The sequence below is a fragment of the Meles meles genome, chromosome 8 (genome assembly GCF_922984935.1).
Source record: "Meles meles chromosome 8, mMelMel3.1 paternal haplotype, whole genome shotgun sequence".
Classification (NCBI taxonomy): Eukaryota; Metazoa; Chordata; class Mammalia; order Carnivora; family Mustelidae; genus Meles; species Meles meles.
In genome coordinates, this window is record NC_060073.1 from 10,989,575 (window position 1) to 11,002,266 (window position 12,692).

Below are 12,692 nucleotides of genomic sequence, written 5' to 3' on the forward strand. Positions count from 1 at the left end.
CATCAGCCCTTAAACAACTCGGCAATTTAGTGACTGTTAAGTCAAGTTTGCATATGTGACAGAACAGTGTATATGACTCACCTCTAGGGAGTGTTTAACTCATTGGATTCACGTAAATGCTCGTGTTTTCAACTACGGTTAACCTGCCCTCACACTGCGGCAAGCTGTTTGACCACACCCTTGTGGTTCTTTTTGGGCCCTCTTCCTGTCTGCGGCCTCATCATTACCAAGTTTATTCAGTCTAGTACAGAGATGCGTGGAAGGAAGAAACTTGAGCTTGAAGTCAGAAAACCTGGGTTCTCATCCAGGATCTTGCACTTACCAGCTGTTTTGACCAAGTGCCCTGAGGTTAGGCAGTGCCCTGAATGGCCCTGGGCTGCTCCCTTGTGTGATAAACTGGGTGAATTCAGAACCCTGCACACTCCAGTTCCTTCTTTTGTTCTAGAGCACTGCTAATGTCACGGAGACCCTCACTGAGGAGTCGCTTAAATGAAACACACAGGGGCGCGCGCGCGCACACACACACGCACACACACACACACACACACACACACAGTTCTTACAGAGTAAAGGTGGGGAGTGGGCTCAACCTGAGAAGCCAATGTGCATCTTACAAATACAGAAATCAGAGCTAGAAGAGACTTGGAGATCTCCCTACACTGAAATAGGAGGAAACTGTGACCCTAAGAAAGTGACTTGTATCTTGAAGGTAATGGATTTACAACCAGTTTCCCCAACTCTCTCAATAACTTGACTCCTTTCCTTAACATCAAGTTGACATGCTTAATGGTGGAGCCACAAGAGGGAGACAGAGGGCAAGGAAATGTGCTTGGCTTGTCCACATTAGCCCCAGGGTCTTGGGGAGGCTCCCGGAGGAGGCTCTCTGGGAAGGCAGACCTACAGCTGTGGTACCTGTGCTAGATCTGGTTGGATCCCATTTCTATCCCATATTACCTGTGAGCTTAGTGGATAAATTAATTCATCTGAGCCTCTGTTTTCTCATCTGCTAAGAGGAGACACTGTTCTATAGAAATATGTTTGTAAGGATAATTGAGATTGAAGACAAAAAACGCAGCACAAAGTTGAATCTTGAGATGGGTGTTAATGATGCTGACAGGTAGAGCGATAAGGCTCTCATTTCAAAGAATGTTTTTTGTCCCTGCATCCCATCTCATCCCCTACACTGTGGGTAAGTTGAAAGCAATCATTCAGACTTGGTGTAATTGTTATGTGCTCTAGTCTCCTCTTTTCTCCATCTTCACAATCTGGGAAGTCTGAGCACCTGCCAGATGGAGGAGGACATGGATTAAGGTAGATGGAGAGACGAAGATGAAAATCTCACCTGGTCTCCTATTCTGTATGATTTAGGTTGTGGGTGGGACACCTGAGCCATTGTCATGTCCTATTTTCTGTTTTGTGGAAAGGGGACCTTGCTGTAGAAGGTGAGGTTTGGGGAAGGCTCCTGGATGAGTGGCCGGGTGGCACCACCAACGTCTGGCTTCCTTCTGCCCTGGTGGAGGCCACTGGCCTCTGGTACAGATAACAGCCTGATCCAGACCTGGAGGCTCTTGCATACCAGGACTTGAGGATCTGGAACATGTATCATGGAAATACGTCAAGGGCAGACATTGGAATAACTCATGATCTCTGGGGCTAGGAATGTCTCGGGGGGGGGGGGGGGGATTGAGCCAACCTGATCATTTCCAGTGAAGCCGACGGATGAGAACAGATGCTCGATGGCGTAGAGTGGATCAGTGGAAGAGCTGAGAGGAACATTAAAAAGGTGAAATGAAACCAGGACCTTGAATATTTCTGTAATACTCGGTTCTGTCACGGCTGGACCATTTACCACTATTGGAGATTTTGGTTTGGTTTTGATGCTCTCACTATGTCACACAGGACAGAGCTTCACTGGTTTGTTCTAAACTTCTCCAGCCCTGTCTCCCCTACAAGAATTTTAAATTACACTCCATCCTAGGTCAGCAAGTACATAACCACTTTGGGTCCCTGTGTACCTCTTAGGGTTCTCACTCTGTATTCAATATGGCTAATAAAAGAATTTTTTTTTCAGGAGGAATTGAGGTGAATACAATTTAATCTAACATAATGCATAAGTACTATTATTTTTCTGACTAATAATGTTGAACATGGTGAGTGGAATCGAGCAATTTTCCGGAATTGGATACTACAGATCCCTAGAGCTCACCAGCAATTCTTGGGGCAGAGGAAATGGAAAGAACAAAGTTCTTCAGGCAAGTAAGAGCCTGGTGCTTCTGAGGAGGCATGTGTGTGACATGGAGGGCCAGGGGTAGGAAAGGACCAGGCACTGCCGTCTGCCCTGCCTGGGAACTGGATCACAAAAAGGCTTGAGGCCACGCTGCTGACTTGAGCTTTTATTCTGAGTGAGGTGCGACGTGTTGGGGGATTCTGAGCAAAGGAGAGAAAGGATCTGACTTGTGTTTTCTCAGGATCACTCTGCCACCATGCTGTGTTGAAAACAGACCACAGGCGGGCAAGGGCAGAAGCGGGGAGAACCGTGAGGAGGCCATGCCCAGGACAGAGGATGGTGGTTCACATCACTGTGAGGGGGCATCACTGCTTCTCAAAACAAACCCCGAGGAGTGGGGTAGGCACTTCCTGGTCCTTCACCCCATCACGTTCAGTCTTGTTGAAGCCTCAGTTATCAGCCAGGATCTCCCCGGGAAACATAACTCACCCCACAGGATTCATTTGAAGGGACTTAACAAAGGCCTAAGAAGGGATGGAAGGCAGCAAAGATGAGAACCGGCAGGATGCTGCACCCCTTCTAGGTCTAAAGGCATGAGAAGAAGAAAGCATTCCTGCCTGGAGTCCAACGAGAGCAGGAGTCGGTCAAGGAGCTGCTTTGCTGGCTAGCCATGAAGGAAGTAGTTCCAGCAGAGGCTGTGCCCATGCAGGGAGAGCATGGGGCAAGGAATGCTTTGCTCTTAATCCTCCAAACAACCGCACACGGTTTGCTTTCTTATTCCAAATTTACTGGAGATTTGAGGTTTTCCTTGAGGCACAGTTGGTGAGTGGCCAGATTACATCTAGAGCTCATGTCTGCTGCCCTGGGATCTCTCCATCATGCCACAGGAACCACCCCCATCCTGGGAGAAACGATGAAATGAAACTTGGCTTTGGCTCACAGGCATAGTAAATGTGGAAACTCAAAGTACAGGCGGGCGAGAAGACAAAGTATCTGCTCACTCCCTTCCCTCTCCTCCAGGGAGGAAAAAGAGGCGACAGTGAGTCTACATCCAGTTTTGGATTGAGCGGCTTTCCGGGTCTGCTGAGGTCTCCATGGCTCTCCCTGACGTTTTACGAAGCTTTGATACCTAGAGTCACCTTCTAAGAGGACGAAGGCTGCAGCTCACTTAGAGTGGAGGAAGGGGGCGCACTTTCATCACCTTTACCTCCGGGAGCCCCACAAGTTCTCGGGGTAAAGACCAGAGAATATTGCCCTGGTGCTTCTGGCCTATCTCAGGCACCATCTGTTCCTGGTGACAGGACACACTGTGACGGGGGCAGATGCTGACCTTGCAGCATGGAGGCCTGCCTGTGTGTGCCACTGCTTGCATGCCGCTCAGGCGACGGGTGAAGAGCCTGTTCTGTGGCCCGGCATGGATCAAGGCCTGGGCTTTATGGATCAGGTGGTCAGGTCTGCAGAAAGAGCAGGCACGAGACACACGTGGAAGGTGGCATTGCTGGCGGGGGAGGAGGTGTTCAGATCAGCGGGTCCACACTGACAAGGAGGCCGTCAGATAGGGAGAGCGAGAAGCCATGGTGGCAGCTAACCAGATGTGGAACCACGGGGGCTCAGGTCAGCTGGTCATTAGAATATGTCTCTTTTGGTTCCTCTCTTGGAGGACGAAGAAAAAAACCTCACTGGCGTTGCTTTGAGCTTAGCAGCTGAGCAGAAATGAAAATCTGGGCCACCTCCCTGCAAAGTCCTGTAGCTTCTCATCTTTGACTCCGTTGCTCCTCAGTCTTCACAGCAACCAGCTCTGGGACAGAATCCAGCGGGCGCTTTGCGTTCTGGTTTTCCCTTGTTACCCCTGGCCATCTCTGTCTCCTGTTCGCTCCTGCTTGTAGGGTTTTCATGTCCTTTTCCTAAAATTCATAGCCAGAGCTCAAATCTTACTGAATCAGGCTTCATGGGCCCATCAAAACGTTTCTGTATAGAGCGGATCTTAAAAGTTCCCATCATAAGAAAAAAAAATGTTTGTGACTATGTGTGGTGGTGGACATTAACCAGACATCGTGGTGATCGTTTTGCAATATATACAGGTGTCAGATCATTCTGCTGTACACCTGGAACTGATATAATGTGGTATGTCAACTACGTCTCAAAAAAAGAAGTATTAAACATAGAAATACAACCTCATAATTCATTGGGAGAGCTCTTGTCCTGGGGTGGGGTAGGGAACAAGTTGCAATCAGCTGGCATTTCCATAGCACTTGATAGTGTACTAAATACTTTCACATCCTTTTTCTCGCTTTACCACGGACACCAGTGCCCAGGAGGGCAGATAGATAGATTCCTGCATGCTGGGTCTGTGAAGAACTCTCAGGGCTCACCCTATAAGCTCAGCACAGAGGCAGAGGTCCCTACAGATGAAGTATGGGGGCTCTTCAAAGACCTATCTCTCTAGTTTCAAATCTGGACTTAGCCCTTCTTTGCTGTGTGAACCCAGCTTTGTGTCCCATCTTCTCTGGGCCTCAGCTGTAACATGGTGCTAATGATACCTTCCTTGTAGAGTTGCTGTGAGAATTAAAGGAGATATGTCTAAAGCATCTTGTCCAGCACCCTGCTCAGAATAGACCCTTAATTCACAGCAGCCAGTCCCAGATTCAGGTACCCCCAGAGTCCGCTTCTCTGTTACTGAAATGGCTCATTCAGCCCCCAGCCCCAGTCCCCTTGACTTAAAGGGGGAAAAAAAAGGTTTGTATATAGTTTTAAGTCACCTGCTATTTTATTTATTAAAACAAGTGATAATGAATGGCGGCTGGAGAAGAGCATTTGCTTGGATTAGTGAATATATTAGAGGAAACTTGACATAAATGATCATTCCAGGTTCAGAATTTAGAGGAAATGACACTGTGAGAAATGTCCTATCAAGCCAGTGAAGTTGGATTTGGAGAAATGCTAAGATCTCGTATTTAGCTCTTTGTGGAATTTATTCTTCCTGTTCCAAGGTTATAAGATAAAACCCAGTGTACCCAAAATATGTCCTTATAACTCCTGATAAAACCGAAGTGTTGGGGAATTACTTAACACAGATTGTTGGTGTTTATTATTTGCTGGGAAACTCGGTGTTCAAAACAAGTGAGATTAGATGTCCCTGAAATTAATAGACCTTTAGAATTCACCTTTAGAAAAAAAATAAGAAGCAGTGCTTTTGTCTAAAAAACATTTTCTAAGAAGTTCAGGGGAAAACCCAATTTACTTAGTTGGCAAAATGATTGCAGAGCAGTAAATGAGCAGAGTTGAGGGAGCTGACAATGGTAAAGAAGGGAAGACCAGGGGTACCTGGGTGGCTCAGTGGGTTAAAGCCTCTGCTTTTGGCTCAGGTCATGATCCCAGGGTCCTGGGATCGAGCCCTGCATCGGGCTCTCTGCTCAGCAGGGAGCCTGCTTCCTCCTCTCTCTCTGCCCACCTCTCTGCCTACTTGTGATCTCTGTCTGTCAAATAAATAAATAAAATCTTATTTAAAAAAAGGGAAGACTATAACATGTGTGCCTTGCTTTCATGCTGGGGCAGGTTGATTGGGCTACTGTCACGGAACAGACTCTGTGTATGTATGGGTCTCTAACAGTTACGTATTAGGCATGTACAGACCCAAGTGACTGAGGTTACAGAGTAAGCATTTTCAGAGTGATTTCTTAACAATAATACTTTTCTTTCCTGCGTATTTACTACGCAGAATGATTACTATGCAAAATGATTCGCAGAATCATTTTGTTCATAATCATAGAGGAAGTCCACACAGAAAAATATGTATGTTTGTGCTTCTAATTTAGAATTCTACAAACACTAGAAAAAAACTTTTTGAAAAAATTTTCCTTTATTAAAGCAAAACAATATCCTTCCTCGATTCAACGTAATGAAGAACAGTTCATAAATATATCACCTCAACTTTATATGACCCCCAGTTTCTAATATATTTGTCCTCACATTTTTCCTCTGCTCTAATCTTTAATACCAGATGTCTCAGTCTTTTCCTTTGTCTTTCGCTGAAGTTGGGATTTAATTTCCTCTGATGATCTATCTGAATTCCCTCCTAAGGCATCACCTACAGCCATTCCCTCCTTTGACCCAATAACATTCAATAGAAATGTCCCTGTGTGGTATCAGATACCATTAAGTGAAATCAGAAAAATAAATAAGACTCTTTCCCATCTTCGGAGGTATAATAGACTGCTAAGAAAACACATCATTTAAAACTGATGGCTTATCTTGGGGGATTAAACTACTCTGATTCTGTTCCTTCATGAAACCTAACAAAAATAACAGTAAGTGGTAGGAAGAACATTATAAACGTACAAATCCAAAAAATAGGAGAGAAAGGGGTGTCACATTTTTTCCCCAAATGTTAGTAAACAAACGGATAAATAGTAAATAACTTAGCGGCCCACAGAAAGTGTGAATCTGACCGATAGAGCTTGAAGTCTGGAAAAAGGCTGATCCTCATTGGTAGAAGTCAGTAAGTCTCGAGAATGGGAAGTACTCCGGTTGGATGTATCGCGGGACACGGTGAAGGGCTGGTTCTGACTGAGAAGCTAGTGAATCAGTAAATCAAGTAAATTCACTAAGAAGGGTGAACTAAGATCTCAGAAGGCCTAGAGGGTAATCATTTCTAAGTGGAACAACAGAATACGGAGTTCTAGAAGGAATGTCTCCAGAAAAATTAAATGAAATATTGTCCTCTGAGTCTGCAAAGATGGAGAGATTTGCGTTCATGGGGGGTACTTGGGAAATAATTGCCAAGATGTAGGAAAAGCTAAGCATATGAAATGTGAGGCAGTTTTAAGTCCTGGAAAAGAAGTGGTTGAAAGAAGATATAATTATAACATGCATAGTAATTTACCTATTCATGACTAAAACACCATATATTGAGCCAACTAAAAATTATGATAGAACTCTATTGGGAGAATGAGGGAAAAGAAAGTGTTATTTTAGGGAGGGGTATTCAGAGTAAGGGAGGAGGATGTAGGGGTGAGTCCGTTGTCTTCAATAATGGGAAGTTAGTTATAAAAGCCCCAAATTCAAAATAATGTTAAATACATTGTCTTAGGGGCACCTGGGTGGCTCGGTCTTTTAAGCATCTGACTTTAGCTCAGGTCGTGATCTCAGGGTCCTGAGATCCAGCCGCCCCCTTGGGCTCCACGCTCAGCAGGAAGTCGGCTTCTCCCTCTTCCTCTGCCTCCCCAGTCCCACTTGTGCTCTTTCTTTCTCTCTCAGATAAATAAAATCTTAAAAATAAATAAATGCATTGGCTTAGACATACGGAAGTAAACATGAAATGAAACAACTAAAAATTTAAATGTTTGCTTCTAGAGAAAGGAAGTTAGTTGAGACGCTGGTAAAGGGAGACCAATGACCCCCTTCAGGCTAAATCCAATGAAAATTTTGCTCTTATTGTCTTGCTTCTCTGAATTTTCTGGTGTTACTCAGAATATTTGTTTCTGTTGAAATACTGCTATGTACAGTTTATGTGTATTACCTAAGGTAATCTTCTCAATAACCATATGACATATTATCTACATTTTTAAAAAGATTTTATTCATTTATTTATCTATTTTTTTTTTTGACAGAGAGAGACACAGTGAGAGAGGGAACAAAATCGGGGGAGTGGGAGAGGGAGAAGCAGGCCTCCTGCTGAGAAGGGAGCCTGATGCGGGGCTCCATTCCAGGACACCAGGATCATGACCTGATCCGAGGGCAGACGTTTAACGACTGAGCCACCCAGGCACCCCGACATATCTACATTTTACAGGTGAATAAACTGAAGCTCGGAGAGCTTATTGGTCCCCGCTCATGCAAGGAATGGGATTCAAACCTAGCTCTGTCTGATTCCGGAGTCTACACTCCAGATTACTAGTACTGTGGCCTTTTCTCTTCCTGTAAAGATAATTTGATCCTCAAAATTGCCATGTACTATATGTTAGCTAACTTGAACATAACAAAAAAATCAGAAAAATAATTGCCATGTGAATTTATTTCAATTATTATTTTTTGATAGTGCTAATGAGCTACCTCCTACAGCATCCTCTTGTCCATACGAATTCCATGCATCCAAATGTAGCTCGCCCTACACTTTAGCTTCCTCTGCCATGGGCAAGTTGGTCAGTGTCCTATCTTCAGACTTCTCTGGGGCCAGGTTAGACGAGAATCTCTAAGCCATTGCAGACTTAAAGGGTCATGCAGCGGTTAACACATGACCTTGCTTATTCTCTGCTCTTGTGGCAGCTTGGGGCTCGCCTATGGTTTTCTAAAGCTCAGCAAGTAAAATTCCAGACTTGCCTTCTGACAACTGCTTCCCCCAAAACCTCCAGAGAGTTCCTTTGCTGACCATGCACTTGTCTGTTTATGAGGACTAACGTGGGAAATGCCAAAAATTTCTGTAGTCCTATAAATTCCCTTCAAAAATCCTCCTTTTTGTTGATGAATCTGTAGGCTTTTCTGTAAAGGGCTGCTGGGTTTGATGATCACTGAGTAGTTTTACTAATTTTTTTTTTAAGTTCTGGAGAAATGGATCCAAAAGCTGTCTTTAATTTGGGGGTACTTGTTGGCTATTACTTTCTGAATTGTGTTTCAAATAAACTCCAGGGCCTATAGGGAAAAATCACAACCTACCTCCTATTATTTTCCTTTGGTCTTCATTTTTCTCCTCCTTTCTTCCAGGATAGGTGGAATGTGTTAAGATAATGAGATTTACCATTAGGTAAGAATAAAGAGACCGGGTGCAATGATGAGTCTATCTGTGTTTTATTCTCCCCCCCCGGGGGGGGAACAAGTGCATTTTTGTCTGGGGGGGGTATAGTTACATCACATTAGATGGACACATTTTAAAAAAGAATAGGTAATAAGTGATGGATAAAGATTTTGATAGATGGTTGTAAGTTTGTGAACTAGATATTCAAGGAATAGAAAAGAGTAGACAATTGGTCATGGCTTGACCAGCCTCTTTTCTAGTTTTTCTGAACTGTATTCAGAATTTTTTCCTTTAAGAAATACCCTCAATTATTGCAAAGGATATTAGGATACCTGTACTTTTCCTCGTTTCTCATGTTGGAGTCATGTCATTTTTGAGTTCCAGTTGTTATATTTTACATGAAAAAACACTTAGCCTTTACTCTCTTACTGCTTTATTTGTTCAATGCTAGTTTGTGTTTTACTCATGATTTCACTTTAGCTTTTTTGTTTTGCTGGTTTATATCCTTTAATAATTCCAAACAGCTCTGAGAAGGCTTTCTGTGCCCAGTTGTTTCTTACATAATACTTTTTTTGCCCTTACTTTTGAGTGTTGCTATTTTGTAGGACCTGTCATAGTTGCTGCTCATCATGTTCTTCCAGAAGATAGTGAAGTTTCTGTCCCTTCTGAACTTAATGATCCATGGAATCTACCCATTCCTGTTTTAACCCCTTTAGAGTATCTCAAGGGACTAGTTTTCAACTGAAGCACTTTGGGAAATACCAGAATAACCCATTTTGGAACCAAGTGGTAGTAGTAGAGGTGACCTTTGTGGGTTGGACTTGGCCAACGACAGGAATTAGAGAACAGGAGGAGACACAAGTTGAAGACTTTGTATAGCCAAGAGCAGCTCACCATCTCGGGGGATTTTTCTTTAATTATTGAAAATGATAAGGAAACTCAGAAAAGTGAACCTAGTATTGGGGATTCTTTTTATTTAAGAATATTTGCTGATTCTGTTGGGCGTCCATTGGTACCAAAACATGGTTTTAATTTTTTCATTTTATTTCTAATGAAATCAAACATGTTTTCATATCTTTTTTGACCATTTGGGTGTTCTGTTTTTGTGAAATGCCTGGACAAATTTCTTAAACAATTTTCTCCTGAGTTGTCTCTTCTTTAGCTAATACTTACAAGAGTTCTTTGTATGTTCAGGATACATATCCTTTCTTGATTATATGTATTTAAAATGCCATCTAAAATTTAGTTGGTTTTCAATTTTTGCTTTTGCTTTCTATTATTAGAGGTTCTCTTTTGGGCATTAAGGACAGCACATGATGTAATGAGCTCTGGGTATTGTATCCAACTGATGAATTACTAAACTCTATACCCGAAATGAATGATGAACTGTATATTGGCTAATTAAATTCAAATTAAAAAGAGAAAATGGTTTCAACACACACAAAAAGTATACACACATTTAAAATTGTTCCATCTTAATAAATAAACAAACAAATAAATAAAATAAAATTGTTCCATCTTCCTGGAGATTTTGACTATAATAATAATTTTTTAAGTATGTAATGTTCCTCGTTTGTATCAGTAACACTTTCTGTTCTAAGGGTAACTTTGTCTGATATTAATAAGCCTTTGCTTTAGAGTTTGCCCAATACATCTTTTCTCGTTCTTTTACTTTAAACTGTGTTGTATTTATTAAGATTTGCCTCTTTTAAATAGTAAGTAATGGGGTTTAGCTTTTTTTAATCTAGTCTAAAATCTTGTCATGTATTACACATAATATATTTACTCATATATTTGGAAATGAATCTACCATCTTAAGATTGACTTTCCTGGATGAAATTAAAGTTCTAATTCTTATTAGAATCTGATAAGTCAATTATACATGCTGTGATTTTTTAGAGGTATAAGTAAACACATAGTAAAAGACTATATGATTAGTAGACTAATTGAATAATAATAATAATAAAACTCATTGAAAAAATACTCATGTTGAAAATAAAGCAATAAGGGAGCCTGCTTCTCCCTCTGCCTCTGATGCCACTCTGCCTGCCTGTGCTCGCTCTCTCTCCCTCTCTCTCTCTCTCTCTCTGACAAATGAATAAAAAAAAAAGAAAAAGAAAATAAAGCAATAAAGGGGAAATAAGAGAATATAGAACAGTTGCCAAAAAATAGAAAACGTTTTTTGTTTGTTCATTTGTTTAAGCTGGTTACTCTATTTTATAGTACTGGTTTCCCTAAATGCTCTGTTTCTATTCACACTTCAACTTGGTAATAGCTTTTTTTTTTTTTTTTTTTTTTGACAGACAGAGATCACAAGTAGGCAGAGAGGTAGGCAGAGAGGCAGGCAGAGAGAGAGGAGGAAGCAGGCTCCCCGAGGAGCAGAGAGCCCGATGTGGGGCTCGATCCCAGGACCCTGGGATCATGACCTGACCCGAAGGCAGAGTCTTAACGCACTGAGCCACCCAGGTGCCCCGGTAATAGCTTTTTTCATGTCAGCGAATATACATTCTGCTCACCACAGCCTACATCTGATGATTTTGAGGGAGAAGTAAGCATGAAGCCAGGTCATATGTGCAGGAAGATGGTGACTTAGATGGGGAGAGCACCCACTTCTCTAGACAAAAGTGCCCTCTGAGTCTCCATCTTCAGAATCCTAGTTTTTGAGGGGATAGTCAGGACTTTCATTTGAGTACCAATTCCATAATACCCTTCTTCCTACTTTTTCTTCTTCTGTTATTTTGAAGGTTTGAAATTATTTCTGCCTCTGTTCTGCTTCTTACCGAGATCTGGTACTCACATCCTATGTATTTGCCTAAAGCAGAAAGGTAATTTTGCTCAGAAAAAAGTTCCCAAACCTTGGCTTGGGGCTACACCACACTGCTGTATAGTACCTGGGTGAGGGAGAAAGGGAGGAGTGACCTAGATGTTTCCAACGTAATTTTAAAAATGATTTAGCTAAATAGCTGCCCCAGGCTCTGCCCTACTCTCCTATTTTTTACAGCTTCTGACACTGAACCTGAACTCTCTGTGTTTGCTCTGACTTCTGTGGTGGTCCTATCTGCTTTCTTTGGGGTAGAGAGATTCTATTCATGTTTCTCTGTCAAGTCTCATTTCTACTCTTCACTGTGTTTCCATAATTCTTCAATATTGCTTGACAGTTATGTTGTGTCTAACTTTTTTGTCGTTCCATGCAAGCTGGAGGAGATGGACACCTGTCCTTAGTCCAGCCTCTTAGCCTCTCCCGTGACATCATGAACTCTCTGTAGCCTTTGGCATTTGTGATGCACTTTTTCCTAATACCTTCCATAGCTCTCTTTTTATTTCCTTCCGGGAACTCCTACTCCAGCTGATAGTGGTTTTATCTTCTCTCAAAGTTCGGTATTCCCTGTCTTCACCTGCAACCCTGGGTGGTCTCATCCTTCCGCTTGTGACAATTGCCTGCTCTCACTCCCTGGCTCCTGACAGGTATCTGATTCCTGACTGCCAACCCTATTTGAAGGTCCTGATACAATCCAAACATGCTTTTAAGCATTTAAACATGCTTAAGATTTTACTATTTGTCCCTGTCATTCTGTCCCTGGCCATGTCTATTGCCTTGGAGAATGGTCCCATCACTCATTCAGTTTCCTGAAGCAGAACCTGAGTGTCATCTTTTCGGGTCCTTGCTCTTTATCCTACACGTCCATTCTACCACGAAGTACAACCATTTCTACTTCCTAAGCATCTTTCAAACCT